The sequence below is a fragment of the Phycodurus eques genome, chromosome 3, assembly GCF_024500275.1.
Source record: "Phycodurus eques isolate BA_2022a chromosome 3, UOR_Pequ_1.1, whole genome shotgun sequence".
In the NCBI taxonomy this organism is placed as follows: domain Eukaryota; kingdom Metazoa; phylum Chordata; class Actinopteri; order Syngnathiformes; family Syngnathidae; genus Phycodurus; species Phycodurus eques.
In genome coordinates this window covers 7,294,414-7,318,520 of record NC_084527.1, presented here as the reverse complement: position 1 = coordinate 7,318,520, position 24,107 = coordinate 7,294,414, and the positions used below count along the sequence as shown (strand labels likewise).

Here is a 24,107-nt window from a genome sequence, read left to right as displayed (position 1 = left end):
AGACTCTAAATTGCCCGTAGGCATGACTGTGAGTGAGAATGGTTGTTTGTTTGTATGTGCCCTGCGATTGGCTGGCAACCGGTTCAGGGTGTACCCCGCCTCCTGCCCGATGACAGCTGGGATAGGCTCCAGCACACCCGCGACCCTAGTGAGGAGAAGCGGCTCAGAAAATAGATGGATGGATGACAAAGACATGAAATGGTCATAATATTTCGTTTCTAACAGCATTTTGGGCATGTATGCAGGCAGGTTGTGTTTGGTGTTCAGCAAAAGTAATAACACTTGAAAATACACGTCAATACACAGTCAGATATGAATCGGACTTGGGCACTTTGAACCTACAGTGTAAATCCAGTTTTAGGGTGAGACTTATTTTTCATTACAGTTTCATCTGGGATGAAAAACTAAAGATTTGGGAGTCGAAGCTATTTGCAAGGACATTTCATCCTTTCTGTCTTAACTGATTGTGGTTACATAAATGTGTAGGTGTTTATTTATGATGTCAAGATGCTGGCCTCCGATCAATACTCTTCCTGGGACGGAGTACACACGTTGCCTACAGATTGGGCAACATCAATCTCCTTTCATCCGGCGCTTCTTATTTCCATTCCTCCCCTTTTTAAGTTCAATTGCTTTTTTATCTCCTCGTTAAGTACTTTTCTGTTGTTTTCCTACCTACTTTTTCATTTCAAACTCACTCACTACTACTTATACATACATACATACATACATATATATATATATATATATATATATATATATATATATATATATATATATATATATATACACATCCATCCATTTTCTGAGCCGCTTCTCCTCACTAGGGTCGCGCGCGTGCTGGAGCCTATCCTAGCTGTCATCGGGCAGGAGGCAGGGTACACCCTGAACTGGTTGCCAGCCAATCCCAGGGCACATACAAACAAACAACCATTCGCACTCACACGTACTGGCAATTTTTTAGAGTCTCCAATTAATGCATGTTTTTGGGATGTGGGAGGAAACCGGAGTGCCGGGAAAAAACCCATATATATATATATATATATCAACCCAAAATGGATCTGAAATGTGGGAGGAATTCGGAGTACCCAGAGAAAACCTGCAATCTCCACATAGGAAGGTCAGAGCCGAGATTTTAAAACCTAAAAATGCATTAATTTCTTTTAGCAATATAAGTGACGATACTAATAACCATTGATCATTTTGATTGTATATATATATATATATATATATATATATATATATATATATATATATATATATATATATGGGATTTGGGATTCAAAAAAACTATAAATATTTTTTTTTTTTTTTTCATCTCATAACTATACTCATAACTCTCATAACTATACTCATAACTATATATATATATATATATATATATATATATAAATATAAAAATCACAGAGAAATCACAGAGAAATATATATATATATATATATATATATATATATATTTATACAAATACATACATATATATATAATATATATATATGCTCTGTTTAGTTCCTCAAATATCCTGCCCCCCGCAAAAAAAACACAAAAGAAAGCTGCTCAACCACTGACTTAAAACCATCCTCCCGGTTATTTCCACAGCAATTATTACCTATAGGATCTAATCAGTATACAACACTAATGTAGATAGTTCCTAGAGGTTCTCCAAACTCGGACATAGCAAGATTGCCAGCAAGGATTTGTGTCTGGACTAAGAAACAAAGTTGTAAAGGCCAAAGAAAAATCCACGAACAGACTTTTCTTTCTTCCCATTAGCTGTTGACGACTGGGCCTTAAACTGCATTGCAGGTGGCATTGATTGGATAAGGATGAAATTAACCTTTCACACAAAAAAAAAAAAAAAAAAACAATCAAGCTAAAGGTCAATGGCAAGGAAAGACAGCAGGGGACTGGAGGTTAGGTGCTTTTTTGTTGTAACGACCTCTTACGTCACATAGGGAAAATACTCCATTGTTTACCCATCAGCGCAGGGCACATATAAACTAACAACTGTCACATCTATGGACAATTTCGAGCCCTCAATGAACCTAACATGCATGTTATTGGAATGTCGGAGAAAGCCAGAGTACCCAGAGAAAACCCACGCAAGCATGGGCGAACATGAATTGAATTAAATACCTGAGGCAGAAGTCCAAATCACTAGACCACTGTGGTGTACCGTTTGTGACCATTTGGCCTTAAATGCCTTTAAGTGCTGAACACAGAAGTGCCAAATCTAGTCTTCAGAGTGGCGTAAAAGGTTAATTACGGAGCTGGTTTGTTGTGTGGGGCTGCTTTTATACAGCGTTGCAAAGTCATAACCACTACTCTGCAGAGTAATTTCAACATGTTTAGATTAACATCAAATATGTTTAAATACGTAGGTTTAACATAGCTACATTACATATTACTGTCTGGTGAAAACCATGCAAGTTCAATTATCCTTTTCTGGGAATCAAGCAGAATTTCAATAAATAAATACTTAATTTTCACTGGACAACGACAATATACAGCACTTCATAGTTTAATTACAATAAATCACAGTCTTTCCTCAATTTGACTGATCTGGAACTTTCTTCATTCTGTCCACTGTCAGTGACCATTTAATGAGTATTCAGGGTTTCCCCCATCAGGGGGTTTTACGCTTGACTAGGATTCTGCAAACGAGAAGTGATGCTATAAATTAAAATCAAAGGTTCATACGGCTAAATGAAGCTGGAGGTGAGCACGTGAAGTCTTCAGAAGATGAATATGAAAATGGTATTCTGGTGACAAACTGTGCGCATTAATCATTCTGCTGGTGCGGGTAAAAAAAAAACAAAAAAAAGTACTGTAACTACAAGTAAAGTGAATGTGAATCCTTAAAATGATCGTCAAACTGACACCCAGCTATGCCCACACTAGATGGGATAGGCGGAAAGAGTGGACATTTTCTATCTATAGCAGCGATATATTGTGACAATCAGAGCAATTAAATGCCCTTCCACTCGATGGCAATTAAACTTTTTGTGACACTTTTTTGGGTGGTGAGCCATGACGTTTTTTCGAATGTAAAATACTGTATGTGCCTTTGCTCAATACAGGTTTGGAAACACTGGTCTACATGCCTACTACCAATTTAGTTAAATTCCCTTGCAGGAGTTCGTCAAAGTATCAGCCTTGGAATTCACCAAAGAATGTTTACCTCAAACCAAAATGGATGACTTATTGTTCGATTTCATGTATTAGTGCTTGAGACTTTTTCATGTCTTGCTATAATGGACATGTTCACTGAATTTTTTAAATTTATTTTTCTTGATTGGTGAAACTGGTGTCACGGGCTCATCACCCCCACCCCCCAACTTTCCTGGGTACACTATTGAGGAGTTTTGGCCAGTCACGTTCAGGACCCCCAAAACATATACACTTTCACTAGGATACACTCACTTGCAAAAAATGGTGAAGTTTCAGGCATGTTAAGGCCCCCGAATGAGGAGATTCATTCATCAGAAGAAACATAAGCAGTTCCCAACAAGCTACAATGGCACGTATATGAGTAGTGACTGGTCAGCCATTACAGTATAGCAACATTAATTTCTTTTCAGCCGCAGGAGGTCTTGAAATTCAGTTTAATTCCTCCAGAGGTGATAGTGAGCCACTGTTGCATGAAGGAGCAACAGCTGCTAAAACCTCTTGAGGACTCTTCAACTGGCACTGCCCCACCAGGGAAACTAATTTCTCCCCGACTTGTGTCTATTGAATTCCTCCAGTCACAGTCCAAAAACCAATGATTTTTTAGACTAGTGGGTATTGGAACACAGACCAGCAGCTAAATTGAGCATTTTACCTCAAGCTGGAGGAAGCCATGCCCAAAAAAGACGCAGTAAAGTCTGCCATTTTGGACTGCAGCTGCCATTTTAGCGTTATTTTAAGTTTTGCTTCAAAGACAAAGTTAACCCAGAGATTTTGTCCAACTGATACTAAATTTGAACCACACATAATGGTGTAATTGTTCTATGTAATAATACATAAAAGTTAAGATTTGATTCGTATCGCAATTTCTGACCCATGGTTCAGTACACGATTAGATAAATATAATATTGATATGTATGTTATATTTTATAATACTTTATATTCATTACATTCATTCCTAACATAATATATATAATTTATGAATATGATAAAGAAATTTGTCTGAGTAGACTGTGCCTGTCTTTTCTTCTTCGCCCCACTTAAATTAATTTTGGAATGGTGTCTTTGAAATTGCATGAGCATGTGTTGTCCATGACTTGGGGAAGTTTTTTCAAGCACTTGTGATCTTCCGTACTGCGCAATTTCCATCTCTGCGCTTAACCGGTTAGCTGAAATGCTCCCATAGCTAAATGAGCTCGGAGGGTCCGCAATTTCAGGTTTATTAGTCGTACTAGCCATGTTTCTTCCACTCGGCGTGGCCCAGTCAAACTAGCATTAGCGGTAGCCACAATTCTGCTCACGCTGGTCAGATGATCATCGCCGGAAAAGCACTCACATGAGACTCAGTTGGAGGCTATACATTTGTTTAAATTTACTCCAAATAATAATAATAATTATATTAATTGTATGTTTGGTGGCGGCACGGTGACCGACTGGTTAGCACATCTGCCTCACAGTTCTGAGGACCGGGGTTTAGATCCCGGCCCCGCCTGAGTGGAGTTTGCATGTTCTCCCCGTGCCTGCGTGGTTTTTCTCCGGGTACTCCGGTTTCCTCCCACATCCCAAAAACATCCAGTGTAGGTTAATTGAAGACTCTAAAATTGTCCAGAGGCATGGATGTGAGCGCGAATGGTTGTTTGTTTATATGTGCCCTGCGATTGGCGAGCGACCAGTTCAGGGTGTACCCCGCCTCTCGCCCGAAGAAAGCTGGGATAGGCTCCAGCACGACCGCGACCCTTGTGAGGATAAAGCGGTACAGAAAATGGATGGATGGATGGATGTTTTGTAGTGGTATGAGCTCATATGGCTGCATCCGGAATGGAGGCACAAACTGGAGTGGCGTGTTGCGGTTCTGCCTTTTCAAAGTTCAAGTTTTAGAGTATCGCAGGTTTATGTTTTGATGCTGTATCATTACAGCCCATTTGTTAATCATATCATGCTTTAGTCCACCCATTCACAGAAAAGCGTAATGTAAACATCTGTCTGAGTGGGACAAGAAAAGACAGAGGATCCGGACCTCTGGGACGTCGAAGGTTATGGCTCACAGGCGTACGTCAAAACAGACAACTGAAGATTGCATTAGCCATTCTAAATTGTTACAGTATTAAAATAACACAACATGTTTTAAATATGGAGGACAATTCAAAGAAGCTTACGCCTACAGTGTCTACTCGCAGAGCCATTGAATATTAACATTGTGTTTCTCAAGAACTGTGGGATGTCACTACAAACTGGCTTTTGATGAACAATAATATACTGTATGTAGCATTAACAGAAGGGAAGCAAACAGAGGTAATTGTGTGTTTTGTACAGTTTTAGTGCCCTGTTACCGTCAAATTCTTATTCATACTTAAACTTTGCGTTTCAATAAGTATTTACTTCCCCATCCGCAGCCACCAAGAACTGCTAACAAAGCTAACAGAGTATATGCACTGTACAGTATATCTATATAATCTGCACATTAAATACATGTTACGAAGATACTTTTGGGCCTTTATTACAGTAAATGGACAATGAATAGGAAAGTGGACAAACGATGGATACATTCTCATCCGACTTATTCTGTTTGAGCAATATTTGCCTTTTATCACTCACAGAGATAATTGCTGATACTGGTGTGCGTGCCTGCAAAGGAATTGCTAGCGCTGAATATTCATTAAAGTAACAGTCTGACGATTATAATAATAATTAACAAGTTGCTCTTTTTTGGGGAGGAAATCTATTAGAACACCAGACAAGCGACTGAAATGAATGACTCCATATATAATGGAAAACTGCATTCTATCAGTCCTTGAAGTTCAGTCAAATAAACTGCAGATTGTTTTCGTAAACTTATTTATACTTCCCAACGTAGCCAAAGATGCTGTACACAATAAATTGAGTGACACATCATTTCAAAATTTTCAAGGGGCTTCTCTGCTTAATCCAACCTTTCTTCCATTCCCTCCCAGAGGGAGCAAACCTGACATCCAGTGTGCGATACAAAAATACAAAGGCCATCAGGCTCAAAAACACACTCACGCATACACAAACTCAGGCACACAAGCACAGTGCAAGTAAATTCGCTGCTGTCAACGTCGGCCTTCGTATTGGTCATAAATAATTTGGTTTTCAATATCAGTGAACCCCGCAGGAGCCATTTAACACCAGAATGTGAGTCATCCTCCTGAGCGCAACCTTCTGAGAAGACGAGGCATCCGTCATTCTGACAGTTCTCTTTCTTGTGGCTATATTGACTTATTGAGGTGAAAATGTTGTAAAGGTACACAACAGGTCACACAGGCACAGAGACCAATACTTTGAGACCATATAAACTGAGACCATGTTAAGACCAAGGGTTCTATATTTTCGTAGACTGTGCATCTGCGGTGGAGCGCAAAAGATGGCGTATCCTGATTTTTGTGCAACCCCAAGGCTCACTTCTCGCTGACTTCAAGACTACATACAAATAAGACCCAGTCAAGTCAAGACTTGGAGGAGTTAAGACCAGTCAAGAACAAGTTTTTGAGACCTCATAAACCGGGACAAAGTCCATCCATCCATCCATTTTCTGAGCCGCTTCTCCTCACTAGGGTCACGGGCGTGCTGGAGCCTATCCCAGCTATCATCAGGCAGGAGGTGGGGTACACCCTGAACTGGTTGCCAGCCAATCGCAGTGGGACAAAGTCATGTTCAAGAATTTAAGACCACATACAACCAAGACCAAGTCAAGAACAAGAAATCAAGACCACTTCCAACTGAGACCAGGTAAAGCCACGGTTTTGAGGAGTTGAGACAAAGTCAAGACCAAGATTTTGAGACCAAATACACCAAGGCCAAGAAATCAAGGGGGGCTCTCCTGAATGAACGGAAAACAAGCTATGTACTTTCTGGAGATTATTTATTTTTATCTATTTATAAAGTACGGGAACTTGCACAATTTAAATATAGCTACTAAAGTGAATAAATAATCCCCTTATGCAAGCCTTCATATTGAATCAGGGCATATCAGGGCATTAACTGAAATATTCCACGGTCGACTTTAATTGCATTGCTCTGCTCGTGAGGCAACCGCACTGGGCAGGTAGCAAAGGGCTCTGGTCTTTTTAATATTACATATTTTGTTTATTGACTGGAAGGCAGATGCTTTCTGACTGACAGTCTGACTAAACATGCATGAGGGCTCCCTCCCATGAGAGGCAGGCCACCTGGCTTGCTTGACTCCCAGGTCAAACGTTCAAGTGGCAGTCTGGCTTGACTGACTGATGGGCTGTCGTAATGACTCAGTGGAGTGTCGACTGCAATTCTGTTCCAATGTTGTTCTGCTGAAATTACAGATGTTTGAATCATCTGAAGCGCCAGGCTGAGGTTTTGATAAACAAGCCATTTAAGGCTCACTTATGAAAATAAGTGAGCCTTGACTTATGAGTTTTTCGAGCCATCGCTTGGTCAATTGTTTTGCTTTGGGAGCCAATATTTCAATTACGAGCGAGCTTCTGATGCGCTGTCGATCAAGTGAAGTAAAAACAAAAATAATAATAATAAATAATTCCATGACGTGAGCAAGGAGAGCCACAGTCGCTGATGCACATTTTGAACGAATTAAGCAAGTCAAGGTATCACTGTATACAGTTTTTGAGTTGACAAAACCACACTGAAGGTTAATAATTAATGATTGTGATAGATAATATTAATAATAATATTACTCATTAAAAAAGATATGTCATTCACTGCAACCCAGGACGTACCGCAAAAGCATTTGAGAGTTGAAAGTAAAACTGGAATCCAACGTGACATTGTAGTATTCATATAATCCATTGTTTTATTTGTTTTTCTTACAGCAACTGTCCTACCTTTTCTTGTTAATGTTCTGTCCTTTCCTTTTTTCTGTCACTCCCGTTAAATACCTCGTTCTGTCCGACTGAAATTTTCCTTCATAATACAAAAAACCACAGTCGCAGTATCTACATTTCCACTGTTGCACAATAAAACAGTTCCGCCACAAAATACACAGATCATCCATTCTGCATGACCTCGTAGCTGAACAGGACAGGCTAAAAAAGCAACACCAAATAGAAAAGCATAAAAAAAGAGTCAAAAGTAATTGAGTCAGTTAACTTGAAGGTTTTTGAGTTTGTAAGAAGAAGCCAGAGGACTCAAACGGTACCAAATTGCTCATTGCTGTTTCCAAAACCCTGACTAACCAATATAAATGCAGGCTCTGGATAAAGCTACTGAATGCAGTTTCGCCAGATAGTCATCATATAAATCTGTCAATGATCAACAGGCATACTTTTGTCTGTTCCAAGGTAAGCAATGTACCAATGGATTGTCTTTTTAAAGCTGTTTCAGATTTGTGCTTTAAAATATGCATAACCTATATTGAAATGAATGATATACTTAATGACTGACATATAAATAAATGCTGCCACACGCTCTCGTTCAATTAATACCATTATTTAGAAATGAAACTGCATATACGGAGGTTTAGCATATTGCCCAAATCTTGTGTTGAATCAACACTTTAACATGTCACTCAAACAGCACTGACATGGCAGCATTTGTGTTTCTAAGGCTTGACGGACAAATCCTCTGCTGGAGAGATCTCTGCAACATTGAATTAGACTAATCCGTATATATCCTTTAGTGTAAATGATACCACATGTAATCCAGAATTCTTCCTTATCAGTGCCAATTGAAGTCTTGTATTCACTTTCTACCAATGCATCGTCTGCGTTGAAAGGGAAGTCTAATCCAAGATTTAGCCGTCTACCCCGCCATTGTCATATTTTTAGCCGTTTCTTCTTAAAAAGCTCCCAGCCTTATCACGGAGATGCACATTTTACCGGTGAGCCCTACCTGGTTTAGAGAAATCATTCAGAGCAAGCCTTGATGTGAGACAATGAAAACACGAACACAAATACGATGCACAGGATGCTGCAGTTGTTCTAAAAGCGAGTAGCAAGCGCTTAATGGCTTCGGATTGCCTTCTCACCTCCTCCTCTCTCCTTGAATTTCACTTCAATGCTGTTGAAAATTAAGAAACATAAAGTCCCGGTTAGGTCAAAATAAAAATGTCTTTTAAGTTTGACACATCACAGAGTGCTGCTAACAAGCCTGCCCAATAAATGAGTTAAAAAAAAATAATTCTACAAGTATATAAAATAAGGATCCAAAATCATGAAAAACAGAGACCTCCAACCAGTTGTCGGACGCTGTGAGGGTGTTCACTGAATGTGCTGAAAACACGTCTCAAATACATTCGTACATGATGTGCTCAAAGGTCAAATGTTTGCCACTTACTGCAACTTTCCCTGAAGTGTCTCTGTTGTGTGGATACACACACGACACACGGAACGAGGCAGTGACGAATTAGAGGATCCCTCGCTGTCCCGTTAGCTTGTGAACCAGCAGTGGTGTCATCTAATATGTTACCCTGGACTGACTACTAGTGAATCACAACCATTCATACTCACATTCTTACCGATGGGCAATTCCTGTAGAGTTTTTAATTAGCCAACAAAACATGGCTTTGGAATGTGGGAGAAAACTGGACGACCCGAAGTAAACCCACCAAGAATGGGGAGAACATGCAAACTTCACAAAGAAATGCCAGACCCTCATCTCAAATTTGGTGTCACTGACTGAAGCAGACACACTATCCAAATAGTCCATTTTGTCGCTGTATGGAATCTTACTGACTTAAATTATGTCCTTCTATTGGCTTTACAACATTGTTCTAGCTAAACTGTGACCCTAAAGAAGACAAGTGCAATAGAAAATGTGTAGACACATGTTGGTGCTGTGGTTTGCAAGCTGCGTCCTCTCGACTGATGCCACACAACAAGCAATCGGGAATTATTCAAAACATTTATCACATCAATCAATCTTTATTTTCCCAATGGCGACATAGCGTACGGGGTGTGAATCCATACGACCCCTTTAGTCTTCCTCTTTCAAGATGAGCAAGGGATAATTGACACGTACTGTACATAATTATGCGGGTAATGATTTATAACATGCGATACTTGACTTTTAATGACTCATGCGACATATTTAATAATGTTGCTAAATATTACGAGGTCTTTGGTGATTATATTCCAAAGGTAAAGGTTTTCACTAATGATGTATTTCTACTTTGACAAATACATATTATCATACAGAACAGGGTCACTAATCTTAGACAAACACACTGTGTTTTCCCATAAGTTGTCAGTGGATTGAAGCGTTTCCCTGGAGTCTTGATCATGAAAGTGTTCACAGAAATGCTTTCACTTTCAATTTGATGAGTTTACCATCTCGGCCTGAGGTTTATTACGGGAGCTAATTAAGCATCCTATATGATAAGGTTCATTGATCTTTTGCGACAAATCCCTTATCACAAAACTGCCATCACACGTGATTGCCAGTTGCTTTTTGCTCCAAGTTTATAACACTCCCGGTGCCTCTGCGATGCCTCGGGCAACAGAACAAATTATGGAAAAAAGGTATTCAGAGAAGATTGTGCCGGTCTCCGAGAATAATTTGGAGAGTGAGCTGAATATTAAAATGTCAATGTTTTGTTTTGATTTGATCTTTTGTTATTGTATACAATTTCAGATTTGATCCACAATTTTAAGAGGCCTAATTCTGTTCCGAGGATATCCAAGTCTATATGTTCTTTGTTTTGTTTTGTTTTTTCTCTTTACGTTGCCACGATGCATACTGCTATTATGACACTTGAGAGCAAATTAAATCACTTGAAACGTAATGTTATTGCAGCATATAATGGCAGCAGACTTCTCAACATATGCCAAGATACTGCCGTTTAAATTGAAAATAATCAAAGGTGGAACTCAGGAGGGTGAAACAATAAAAAAGGAACACTGAAAACATAAAAGCACACAAATGAGAAATCTGAAGCCTTACATTGAAAGACTCAGAACCAAGAAATATAAAAATGCAATATTGTATTCCATTGTATGTTTTCTAAATTGTAAAAAAATATATATATTTTCAATGACAAAACTGAATAGCTGTGTCCTGGCTCCCTAAACTTAGGGTCGGGACCAAAATGGTCACAAGCCTCACAGGGCTATTTTAATTACATTCATGATCATCAGAGTAAAATACTTGAGGCAATTTATATTGATTATCAATTGAAAGGACCTTTTGAATCACAGTTACTGTAAAAAAAAAAAAAAGAAGTCATGTCTTTGGTGTTCTTTATCATTAGTTTAGCATTACGTGTCAAAGACAGGGCAGTACATGCATTTTAGTAACTTCGGCTCTCTAATTTGAGTCTTGAGTTGAATAGGTTTGAGGAAACCCAGATGTTTGATCAAAAATTCTTAAGGTAAATGTATATTCAAAAAGCATGTAATTTGCAGTAGCTGTTACTTGGTACGTGTACACCATCGCAGTGACAATGCCGGCTATTTTCTTTCAGAAAGTTAAATTACAGATAAATCTTTACAATAATTACAATAATTTATGGAAAACCTGGTCTCTGTGACCACTGAATATTAATTTCGAGTATGTGTTGGGAATTTGTTATAATCGAACGCGACAATAGAATGCATTTTCTCAAAAACAGAAGGAGTAAGCGGGATTATTTAATGAGCTGTGGAAGATTCATTTTGTTTGACACTATTAAATAGAAACATTTTTCATTTGCTGGGGGAGAAAAAAAAACGTGTAATAGGATATAACAGGATCAGACCAGATTCATCGCTTGCAGACAAAGGCAAGTCAAACAATGACAAACCTTGCCTCAAACGCCGTCAATTCCTTTTGTGTGTATGTACAGGTTATAGGCGAGAATTGGCCGCCCCACTGATTTTTACTACTTGTAGAAATTACACGGCTATTACTTTAATCAAATTTATTCACCATCTTTTATAGGAAAACGCCACCGTGTTCGCTGAGCTGTGTTAGGTTTTTCAGTCTGTTTGCTTTTTCTTTAGAGCTTGAAGAAGCCACCTGGCTAAATCAACTGAACACAATTAACCTTCTGCAAGAAAGTTATTTTTAATACAGATGGGAGGGGTATCATTACCACATTTTATGTCCAGTAAGTTTCATCAGAAACAAATATCCCCTGTAGCAACAGTTTTTATTACTTGTAATATTACTTTTTGCTGAAAGAAATGTTTTGCTTTAAGATAACCCAGGGGTATGCAAAGGACGATCTTCCGGAATTCCCAGAGATCTGACACCAGTAGACTGAACGTGAAGGCAGTACAAAAAGATCATCCAAAGAATATGAGTAGTGTCGCCTTTTGAACTGCACACACTGATCTATAGTCCTTTTTAAAAGAAATATGAAATAAAGTGGTACCTTGAAGTTTGAACTGTCCAATTATTGCTCAATTTAGAGTTTGTTTGCATTCGGTTCAAAATATATCCCAAAGTTAAAAAGAAAAAATGTTGGGAGTTTGACATCATTCCTGAAGCAAGCGCACCACACACCCGACTTCATTTCGGCCAGCATTTAAGAATCAACTCTACGTCAGTGTTTTGCTTTTACTTTTTGCTTCTTGCAACACTTTTTTCAGATATTACAACACTGAAAGTACTTACCTGTATGTCTAGCTTTAACAAGTTTTTCAGTGCCATGATAGTTGGCTATTATTAGATATATTATGACCTCACATATAGGGTGCGGGGGGGAGCAAGCAAGCCCAACTCAGTGCAGGTCCCAAGCCCGGATAAAAAAGGAGGGTTGTAGTCAGGAAAGGCCTCTGTCTGTAAAAACCTATGCCAAAACCTTTATGGAAGTGAGCCTCAATGGGCGAAAGAAGTGGATGAAAGGAGCGCCTTTAATTAAGAACATTTTGAGAAGGCTCATCTAAAATGGCAACACCAATGGGGAAAAGCTGCAAAGAAGAAGAAGCCACTTGATGGTTCTGTAAAACACTCTTTAGTGTTGTTATCACTGGCTTTATTGGGATCGCAGCCAGAACTGGAATTGACCTGGAAATTGACATTTTAGTTCATCTGTTTGTGCTATTTGACAGGAAGAAGCTCTGAGTGAGGATGTAGACTATAGTGCTGCTGAATGGGTAACTGCCATACGCTTGTCACTTGTGATCAAAAGAGTTCTAAGAATGTGTTATGTTTTAACGATTTCCCGTCACATTATAGTTGGATTTCATTGGGAACAAACACGACATTTAAACTTTAATTGGTCATTAAATGTCGGCCTACTGTACCTCCTCCTGCTTATATATGGGTGTGAGTTAAGCATGTTAAAAAGACACTTAAAACATTGACTGGACAGTTAATAAAGGTTAAGAATTAGGACTACAGATATAATTAATCTCAATGAGAAATGTTTTAATAGTAAGCCAAATTTGAGGTCAACGAGTGCTATGGAACAAACTGTGGTCAAACATCTCTGCATCCATTTTCTATAGCACTTGTCAACATGATGCTCGTCGATGTGCTGGAGCCTATCCCAGCTGACTTTGGCCGAGAGGCGGGTATACTTGGACAAGTCGCCAGCCTATCTCAGGGAAGAAATACTAACCAAAAAAAAAAAAAAAAAAAAAACAACACAAAGACTTTATTCTTGCTGATGTCAACAAGGGTCCTCGAACCAGAACAGTAATTATTGATACGCTTACAGTATGTCCCAGGAGATCTACAGAGTCGGTCTGTAAGCGTGTGCATGTATTGATCCGGCCTCCTGCAGTCAAACTGGGTAATTTCCTGTTAACAGCAAGTCATATGCGAAGGACACCACGGGGACCTGTTATAAATGTAGCGAGGGAAGTAGACAAAGTGATCAGGCGAGACATCCAACTGGTTAGTTTGTGAAAGGCTCTTTCACACTGCGCTCATCCTTTTTTCTCTTGGCAGCATGTTTTCATTCAGTTCAACTTTCCTTGTGAGCTTTATTAACGTTGCCACAATGACCTCAATATGTTTTAAGGTCTATCAGATATGGAAATTGGGGGTACCGACCTCTCACGCCAAGAGTGTCTCATCCGTTCAGTAGTTCGTCATCATTGATGTCGATTTTCCATTGTTGCAAACGACTAAATCCCTTCAGCCGGGATTTGATTACAACTTTATTGAAAACACACGAAGCTGTGTGGAACGTCATGCAACATGTTCAGCACCGAGACCGACGTACTTACAATAATACAGACGACATAGCTCCACGCCGTGAAATCACTTAAGTGATGTAATGCCACATGGGAGCATCTTGGGTAAAATGTGCACAGCAAAATTGTTACTGTGCTGTGCACGCATGAATTCATCTGATGATGAGACACGGTCACATGGGACCATTTGTGCTTTAAAGCAATGCAAATTATCGGTCTGTGTTCCCTACGATGTATATAATGGTCTATCCACAGGTACTTGTGCAGACTGCTGATACATTGCCCAATGGGATTTTGTTCCTGAGGTAAAATATAATGCACCTTTTCCTGAATGGAAGCAGCCTCTGCTGACACAAATACGAATAACAGGATTAACTGTGTCAGTTTATTCTGATACCGAAATAGTCAGGGCACCACATTTATGGGTCCCTTTTTTTTTTCCCCTCAAAAAGTGACCTTAACTTAAGACTAAAACTTTCTCAGTTTATGACCGTCCAGACAGACGAGGTTTCGGTGTGAGAATACCCGGCACAAGAATGTACGATCAGTTAGCGCTGTACCTACTGTTTTTCATTCGACTGTTTCATAATTTTATTGTTTTTCATACAAATATTTACTGTAATTATGACTTTACTAATGCAGTATCTTAGGTTAGCGATAGACCATGGTGAGTTCCGACATATAAATTCAGGTAATGTCAGAATTCTTTACACTTGCATGAAGTCCTCTGACTGACAGGCCTTCCAACTTCCACGCTGCGCTGATGGGTATGGGGAATTGGGGTCGGGTTTAATTGTTATTGTCGGTGCTAATAATGGACAGCAGAATTTTAAATATTTTACCTGAACTAACCTGCTGCCACAGTGCCACCATCACTGAACAACAGCGAACTAACAGGTAAAGATCTCCTGAAGAACCAGTGGCTCGGCAGTAGATTGTCCAGGCCATGAATTGAAAAACAAAGCTGTAACTTTACAAGGGCCAGTGGGGACGGTCCAAACAAGATTATAATACCCAAAATGTGCCATTTTACTAACTTTCAGGACTTCTTAAGTCATTCAAAAGATAAAGACATTTAATTGACTTACTGACATTGGCTCTTAGATAGAGGTAGGAAAAAAATCATTTTAAAATGACTTATCCCTTAGCGACTGTCTAAGAGATAAATGAGGCTTGTTGGTGGGAGGATGTGACAAGTGAGTGTCTTCAAGGTGGAATTTGTAATGTGTTTGCACATTGTGTGAAAGTTTAAGACAATGAGGAAACATTGCATAGCAAACCTAAAGACTTCAGTGAATCAATGACACCAGGAGAAGGTCCAAGACTTACAAGGTTGTACCAGCTGATTTATGGGGGATGTTGTTTTTCAAGGTCAAGGGTTTGATTTTTAATTCAGGAGTTACTTGTACTGTAATGAAATTAATACACATCAATTTTAGTTCCTTTCAAATAAACAGTATGTGCCAGTTTCATAAAGTTTCTAACTGCTGGTTAATTTACAGGTTGAATTGCTACACAAGATGAAAGAGGAAAATGTTCATTTATTCTCCAGTGAAACTTCGAGGAGGATAATTGTACAGTTTTTGTTGTTTTTATTCAATGAGGCAGGCATGGTGTTTATTCTCAGAGCTCAAACTCATTAAAACAATCTAAAAGCCGCATAAGGGTATGGTCCAAAACTAGTGCCGAAATCCGTGCTGGGTCCCAGCTCATGCAGTGATGGTGCACTTTCAAGTGTGTGATGACAGGACAAAAAACTAAATATGTTCTCACTCTGCTCTCTCTCACAGCTAAATGTTTACACCTCTCTCTGTGCCCCGTCTGTGATACAGGGACTCACAAAGCAAACTAAAGAGTGGCGGAATTAGAGAATGGATACTAAAAGACAAGTGGGCCAAATGTGGCAGCACTTTGTGCCATCTGGTGGCTTATATACTCCTTTTAACACAAACGAAGCATGTCAACTACTATTTGGCGGCCTTTAAACTTAGTGTGGATTCCTTAATCGTCCACATGGTCGCAGCACTTGTGTTAGACTGTAAAAAAGCAGTGACTCTTAAATGTAAAAACGTATGGCTTTGTGAATAGGAGAGATGAGCCAGAGAGAAGTGGCCAGTGTGAGGCGTATGGGATACCGCTATCCAACGAAGCACTGAAGCCTTCAAAACATTCGTCGCATTTCGAAACTGGGCATCCAACGTTCGTGGGAAAGTCGGTGGATTTTGTTTTTTGATGACTAAAGAAAAAGGGCTACAAATGCGGAAATGGCTTGTCATCATTTACATAATTTGGATTTCAGCGGCGGCACGGTGGACGACTGGTTAGCACATCTGCCTCACAGTTCTGCGGACCGGGGTTCAAATCCCGGCCCCGCCTGGGTGGAGTTTGCATGTTCTCCCCGTACCTGCGTGGGTTTTCTCCGGGTACTCCGGTTTTCCTCCCACATCCCAAAAACATGCAGGGTACATTAATTGAAGACTACAAATTGCCCGTAGTTATGACTGAGTGTGAATGATTGTTTGTTTATATGCGCCCTGCGATTGGCTGGCGACCAGTTCAGGGTGTACCCCGCCTCTCGCCCGGAGATAGCTGGGATAGGCTCCAGCACGTCCCATGACCCTAGTGAGGATAAGTGGAACAGAAGATGAATTAATGGATTTCAGCGTTGGGCCTGGCGAGGCTATGCGGGCTGAACCGCCACCAAAAGAAAGTAGAGTCATAGAAAAAAATGTCAGGTTACTGAGGAAGAGGCAGTTTCCTCCAGGAATGCTTCATGTGTCGGCAAGAAACACCGGAGCCAGGCGGCCGTCGGATCTCTGACAAGTAACAATTGCTTGACAGGTACACAATGTGTCCAGAGCTGATGTAAGGTACTGTAATTGGGAAGGGAAGAAAAAAAAGATCAAACCAGCACCTGGTTTGTGGAATTACACCAGGTCAAGAACAAAATGTCAAGGGGGCTTTTGTTGTAAGGCCCTGCTTGACAAGTCCAAAAAAAAAAAAAAAGTGGTGTTAGGGGGCTTAGGTGGAATGGCAACAGGTGCTCTGTTCTAATTGAGTTTAAAATTTCCTTTGAACAGAAGTTACATTTAAGTGAAGACTTATCACATTTAAATGAGACTTGTATATACAGAGTCTCCAGAGCTGCCCATTTGCGGTTACGACTTGTGACATTTCTCATTTACTGAACTCTTAATCGAACTAAGTCATGTCCACCCTGTGCACATCAGACTAAGCATAACTCCGAGCTCTGTGGCTCGCAGATGTTTGCTGACGACATTGCCATCGTGGGTTGTATCAGGAGTGCAGGACTGTTCCAGGACTTTGTCATACGGTGTGACTCCAACCACCTGCACCAAAACTCCAAGAGCATAGAAATGTTGGTGGACTTCAGGGGTCCCAGTCCTCAGCAAGACTCAGTTTATATAAACGGAGACTGTGTGGAAATTGTAAAGATGTACAAATATCTGTGTGTGCAGCTGGATGAAAGGCTGGATTGGACTGCCAACCCTATTTTGGAAAGGACAGCGCCTCGCCTACACTTCCTCAGAAAACTGGCTTCCTTTAATATCTGCAAAAAGATGCTGCATATATTCTAGAAGTATGTGGTTGTGTATGTTATGTATGCAGACAGCATAAAGAAAAGGCTTCTCGACTAGACAAAGAGGAGGAAGGCAGGCTTTTTTTGTGGGTACGGTGTTGGACAGCCTGACATTTGTGGCAGAAAGGCGGCCGCTGAACAGGCTTCTGTCCATCAGGGACAATGCACAGCATCCACTGCACAGCACCATCTCCAGGCAGCGGGCCAGCTTCAGTGACAAGCTGCTGTCACTGGAGTTATGGCCTTTATTTCATTTCTGTAGAAGACTTATAGAGATGCTATGTTTAAATGTTTTCATATATTTAATGTGGGTTATTCGTGGAGAGTACCAGAACAATGAATTTCCTCTGGAGATGAATAAATTAGATCATTTTATCTCTCTCTCTAAAATGCACAACTTTCGTTTAGTTCTGTAGAAGTGTCTTTTATGATTATCCGCAAAACCCACAAAAACAAGTGGAGTTGATGGAGCAAGCAACAATTTGTGATTCTGAGCTAAATGCTAAAGGTAAACAGGGCAGTCTGATTCGTTTACACAGTATTGTGCAAACTTTTAAAGCAAAATAAAGCAGGGACCTCCACTAATCTTAATGTTGTTTAATGTCCAAAAACTGCTATCAATAGTCACCAAAAGTTATGTGGACATCTCTACTCATGCCCACTTTCACCTCTGAAAATATCAGAACAATAACCTCAGTATTACAAATGCTGTCCACTTGAAGCCTTTTTCTCAAGGTGCTTACTTATAGAGAAAAAGCTTTAAGACACCTAATGTCTGAAAACTATGCTGAATCATCCATCTTCCAGTTAATAATGCCCATCAGTCAAAAATAAATAAATACTATTTGAAAGTTGTTTTTTTTCCCTCTATCTGCCGAAAGAAAGTAAAAACTATATTTAATTAGCATTTGTAATACTCGAGTATTTTCAGAGTTTGAAGTGGGCATGTTTAGAGATTCCCACAAACATTTTGGTGAGGAATAATCGTAGCTTTCGGACATTAAACGATGTTAAGGTTTTTCTATATATCATGAGCGCCTATGGAGAGGACGAGATTCAACCTTGACAGTATCGCTATCCTTTTGATATTTTAAGACGTTTAAGTGGTACGAGCAGAGATATACACACAAGTTTTGGTAATGACTGATCACAGTTTTCGGACATTAAACGACGTTAAGCTTACGTTAAGCGTTTCAGACTGTCCTATGGTGAAGGAGCATGTGGCTTGCTATCAACGTTTTGGTTTTTCTTGAACTTTTCCAATAACTGCAAACAACTGTATTTTTTATGATCACAAGGCAGCTCAATGTTGAGTTAGGATAGCAGCTCCAGTGTTAATCAGATGACTTTGCATACAGCATTTATTACATAATTTGCTCGTGTCTTGCAAGATTGAAACTAAAAAGACAACGCGTGGTGTTTCCCAGTGTTTATTATCGTAATATAGAACATACTTTGCCTTGTTGTGTGGCCTTGCACATGATTAATTTCTTTTTGTCCACACATGTCTGGTTTGTCAAGGTGCACACACACAAGTGAATGCATGAATCATATGTGCTCGCAAGCAAACCTTGTTGACCAGTTCAGCCATCAGCGAAGTGACTTTAATTTCCAAAAAGGCCCGAGCCTCAAATGAGATGCAAAAAGCGTCAGCCAAGTGTACTCCACGGTGCGCATGTGTGCGTGTATGTGACACAAAATGAGATTATTTGAATACATGTGGGTTCAGGTGTTAAGAGGGGGGAAGCAATGTTACGCCTATTTTCAAATGCATGAGGTCAGATATTGGTGAGCGTAATCATCAATTTCCAAACTGCAGATTTCACACCCTCCTTCTTCTGTCTCACTTCAGTCACAATACATAGCGTATTGCGACTCAGTGCATGCATTATCAGAATAATTTAATAAAAAGTCAGGGTCTGCACTGAAAGCTGTCTGTGTGCAGAACCCCAGATCGCGACCAGAATCTGAGGATCCCTCACATAGTGTATGTTTTATTGTAAAAAAATAATTAAATAAATAATTTTATTTTTGTAACTTTTTTTTTTTTTTAACAACAGAACATGATCCTCATTATGCCTACCTCTTCAAAGATAAACTATTAAAACAACAGGTACTGCATTTCTGCAAATAGTGGCCATCCCTCCATTGGAAGCAGTTAGTCACCAGTCCATCCATCCATCCATTTTCTTAACCGCTTATCCTCACTAGGGTAGCGGGCTGCTGGAGCCTATCCCAGCTATCTTCGGGGGGGATGCGGGGTACACCCTGAACCGGTCGTCAGCCAATCGCATGGCAAATAGAAACAAACAACCATTCGCACTCACATTCACACCTACGGGCAATTTAGAGTCTTCAATCAACCTACCACGCATGTTTTGGGGATGTGGGAGGAAACCGGAGTGCCCGGAGAAAACTCACCCAGGCACGGGGAGAACATGCAAACTCCACACAGGCGGTTTGAACCCCGGTCCCCAGAAATGTGAGGCAGCTGTGCTAACCAGTCGTCCACCGTGCCGGCTAGTCACCAATCATTCACTTATTTTCACTAACATTTTTGTTCACACAAAGAAAATGAAACAGTGAACCATTTTTTTGCCAAACCTCTGGATACCAAAACAGTAGCACCAAACCAGGCAAACTGTGGGTACTTACCACATGATATAAACAAGGCCCCTGTGCAGTATTAAAGATGATTTTATGACATGTGACGACACCTTAACAACAATTACAATAGACTGACTCCCTCACGCCACAATATTCTGTCCAGGGCAAGCTCATAATAGTTTTGGATTTGGACTTTTTTCCTATTCAATTAGTTTTAATTAGTTTTTAGAATGGGTTTGCGATTTTTTTTTTTAAATACATTTGCGTTTTGTTGAAATGCTTAGTTTTGGTTTAGTTACAGCTGCCAAACATGCCCATGCCATGGCACTACTACACCCATGCTTCATTGATGTGGTACAGTCAGGTGCCTAAATATTGGGACATCGATACAATTCTCATCTTTTTGGCTCTACACACCACCAAAATGGAGTTGAACAGTTTGTATGGCTGCTAGGCTGTCCAATAGCCAAGTGGACATATATGGCTGCCAATGGAACTGGTTCCCTTTTATTTATTGATGATCTGACTGCTGACAAAAGCAGTGGGCTAAATTTTGAAGTGTTTCGGGCCATATTATCTGCTCATATTCAGCCAAATGCTTCAGAACTCATTGGACGGCGCTTCACAGTGCAGATGACCCGAAGAATTAAAAAAAACCCTCTTTGAAAGTAACCAAAGAGGGTTTTTTTGTAAGCAAAAAAGCAGAATTTTGGCAATGGCCAAGTAAATCATCTGACCTGAATCTGATTGAGCATGCATTTGACTTGCTGAAGACAAAACTGAAGAGAAAATGTACAGTATGCTTTGTACAAGCAGGAACTGAAGACAGTTGCAGTAGAGTCCTGGCAGAGCGTCACCAGGATGAAATCGACCGTCTGGTGATGTCCATGCATTCCAGACTTCAGGCTGGAATTGACTGCAAAGGATTTGCAACCAAGTATTAAAAAGTGAAAGTCTGATTTATGATTAATCAAATGAAAAACATTTTTGCTACTTTTATAACTCACTTTAATTAGTTCTTTAAACAGGCAATGTTTTTTTCAGTAAGTTATTGCTATTGTTTTTATTTTATTAACAATGTTTTCACAATTTTAGTTTTAGTTTAAAGTTGTCGGAAACTGAATTTGAAGAATTTTGCTTGTTTTCAAAAAGGGAGTTTCCTGCTGCTGACCACGTGACATAGATCTTAGTGCTCCTAAATGTCATGTTATGTCACTAGAAGGAAGAAAATAAATGCAGATGCCATTTTTATGGTTTTAGTCGAGTGAGGGCTGCCTTTTCCTGTCATAAAAGACGGGAAAAGGAATGACTGTCACTGTGCGGCTTGACTCATCAGACAGAGTGACAGTGACAGCATGCGCCTGTGGAGGAATATGTATTTGAAACCCTCCCTTGAGAAAAAAAAAGTAAAAAATACAGTTGAAGCTCCAGTCAACGGAGGATCCTGTCCACCAATCATTTGTGCTTTCTCTTGCACAACATAAACATTGTTCACTCCATGCGTCACGTGTTTCACAAACAGGAACTTTATCCTCTCTCTCTCTCTCTCTTTCGCTCTCTCTCATTAGCCCTGAGAATGTTTCCCAAGAAAAGGAAAAGTGCAAGTGATTATGCTATTGGGAAGCCAAAGCCCGTATTACATGTAAAGTTGGAAAAAAGAAAGAAATAGCCAAACATAAGAACGATGTTCGTGTTTCTGATCTTGCTACGCAGTTTGGTTTGAGGAACTCTACCATCTCAGCGGGAATCTTCTGCTCGGTATCTCAACGCGACGTACGTAACTGTGCCGAGGCTGTGTACCTTTCTTGAAAAAGAGGAAATAAATGGTTCTTTTAAACCAAACACCCTGGAATGCATCAATTATATTTCCATGCATTTTTATTGAAAAAATGTATTCGCGTCGCAAACAGTTTCGGAAAACATTAAGTTTGTTCACCGAGGTCCCACTGTACCTGTACATTTCAGTGTGTATGACTCTTAGCATCCAGAGTGTGCATCCTGCGTATGTCAACCCACCATGTCCACTACCCAGATGAAAGAACATCAGAAAGCCCAAAAGGGCAAAAATACAGAGAAACAACAAGAGGGAAGATAGTGGGAGTGACTAAACAGGACAACAGATGAACAACAGGGGATAGGAGCAGGAAGAAAAGAAGCTGTGGAAGTCAGAGAGACTTCGAATGAGAAAGAAACAGGAGGAAGGAACAGTGGCGCACAAATACAGAGACATAAGAAGCAGCAGAACGTAAGCAGAATGGAAAACGCAAGGTAACAACTCGTTGACCCAGATGGGCACACAAACAGAAAGACCAAGCTGTGTTAAAGCGCCGACACACAGGAAGGCTGTCAAAGAAGGTCTTTGGCGCAGAGGGCACCATGAATGATCGAAGCATCACACAATAAGAGCCAAGAAAAAAGCCCATTGTATTATGCTGACATATAAAATAAATGTCCGCACATGCCAGCTCACGAACGCAAAGTTTCAGGCCAGAAATTGGACAACTATGCTGACATTTGGCCCAGTGTCAGCAAAGGCGAGCTACCAAACTCAACAATGAATGAGCCATATGGCTGTAAAATACAGCGCAGATCTCAGGTCAAGGCCAAACAATCCTAATTGGAACACTGGCACAACTCCATAGATGCCTATCTAATACAATTTACAGTATAATATTTATGCATATGTTATCCTGACCCATTATCCTGTGCGTGTGTTAAGAGTGAGTTTTTCCTCTCAGATCTGCTAGGAAGAGGGTCGGGGCCGCCAATCGTAAATGTTAAAGCGATTAATTGTTAATCTTTCTGATTTGTGTGCAGTGAATAACAAATAGGGTTAGGGTTACGGACTCCATGATTGAGAATCTGTTTGAGTGTACCCCGCTTTAGTGTGAAATACAGAAAAAAAACAGGTTCAAATCAGGACTGTCAGATTGTCACTGATCAACTTTTTTTCATCTGCTTATTCTATAACAAAACATCACAAGTGACTGCACTTAGACAAATTTAGCCCCACAAATATAGAGCTGTGTCTTCATAGAGCAACTTGAAATCAGCAAAAATGCATCAATCAACCTCGTTTCAGAGGAAATACACCTTTATTTTCAAGGCTGGCTGGCAGGCTGGATTGAAGGACGGACGGAGGGATGGATGATTGGGAAGACAGAAAAAGTTCTCAAAGTGGAGATACTGTATGTTTTGTATGTGAGAACATGCAAATTTGGACTATGGAAGATTGCTTAAACTTTGAAGGTGCAACAGGAGTGCAATTTAGGAAACTAACATATGCTGGTACTGATTTCCTATGTGGTTATGGGTATCTACATTGTCCATAAGTGCAGAAGTGTAAATAGCTATTTTTCTATTGTGCACTGTGATGAGCTGTTGACCAGTTCAGGGTGTATCCTGCATCTCGCCCAAAGTCAGTTTTGGTGCGCCTCAGCTTACCCATGTCCCTAATGAGGACAAGCCCCATAGAAATATGCAGTATGTATGGATGTGTGATTTTATACAAATTAACCGACTAACTAAGAAACTACAATGAAAACAGAACCTTGGAGGATGCAAATATTCTTGACAATCGTTTTAGTGTTGTGAACTGTTGTATCAGAAGTAACCGCAGGCAATTGGGGGTTTGCCAAAGACACAGCACACCATGGTACCAGTGG

At 40.0% G+C, this 24,107-nt stretch overlaps 1 protein-coding gene across 5 annotated transcripts in view; it reads right to left on the bottom strand.

The window, feature by feature from the left end:
* The window catches only part of grid2 (glutamate receptor, ionotropic, delta 2), a 468,731-nt gene that overhangs the window by 332,694 nt on the left and 111,930 nt on the right, over nucleotides 1-24,107 (bottom strand). The window contains exons 1-2 of one of the 5 annotated variants that reach the window (XR_009768268.1): nucleotides 9,340-9,354; nucleotides 9,140-9,171 (exon numbers count right to left, since the gene is read on the bottom strand). The exons of the other annotated variants lie outside the window; for them this stretch is intronic. The gene's annotated coding sequence lies outside the window, so the exon portion shown is untranslated. Of the gene's footprint in view, nucleotides 1-9,139; nucleotides 9,172-9,339; nucleotides 9,355-24,107 lie in introns of those variants that run through there. 5 annotated transcript variants of the gene reach the window in all.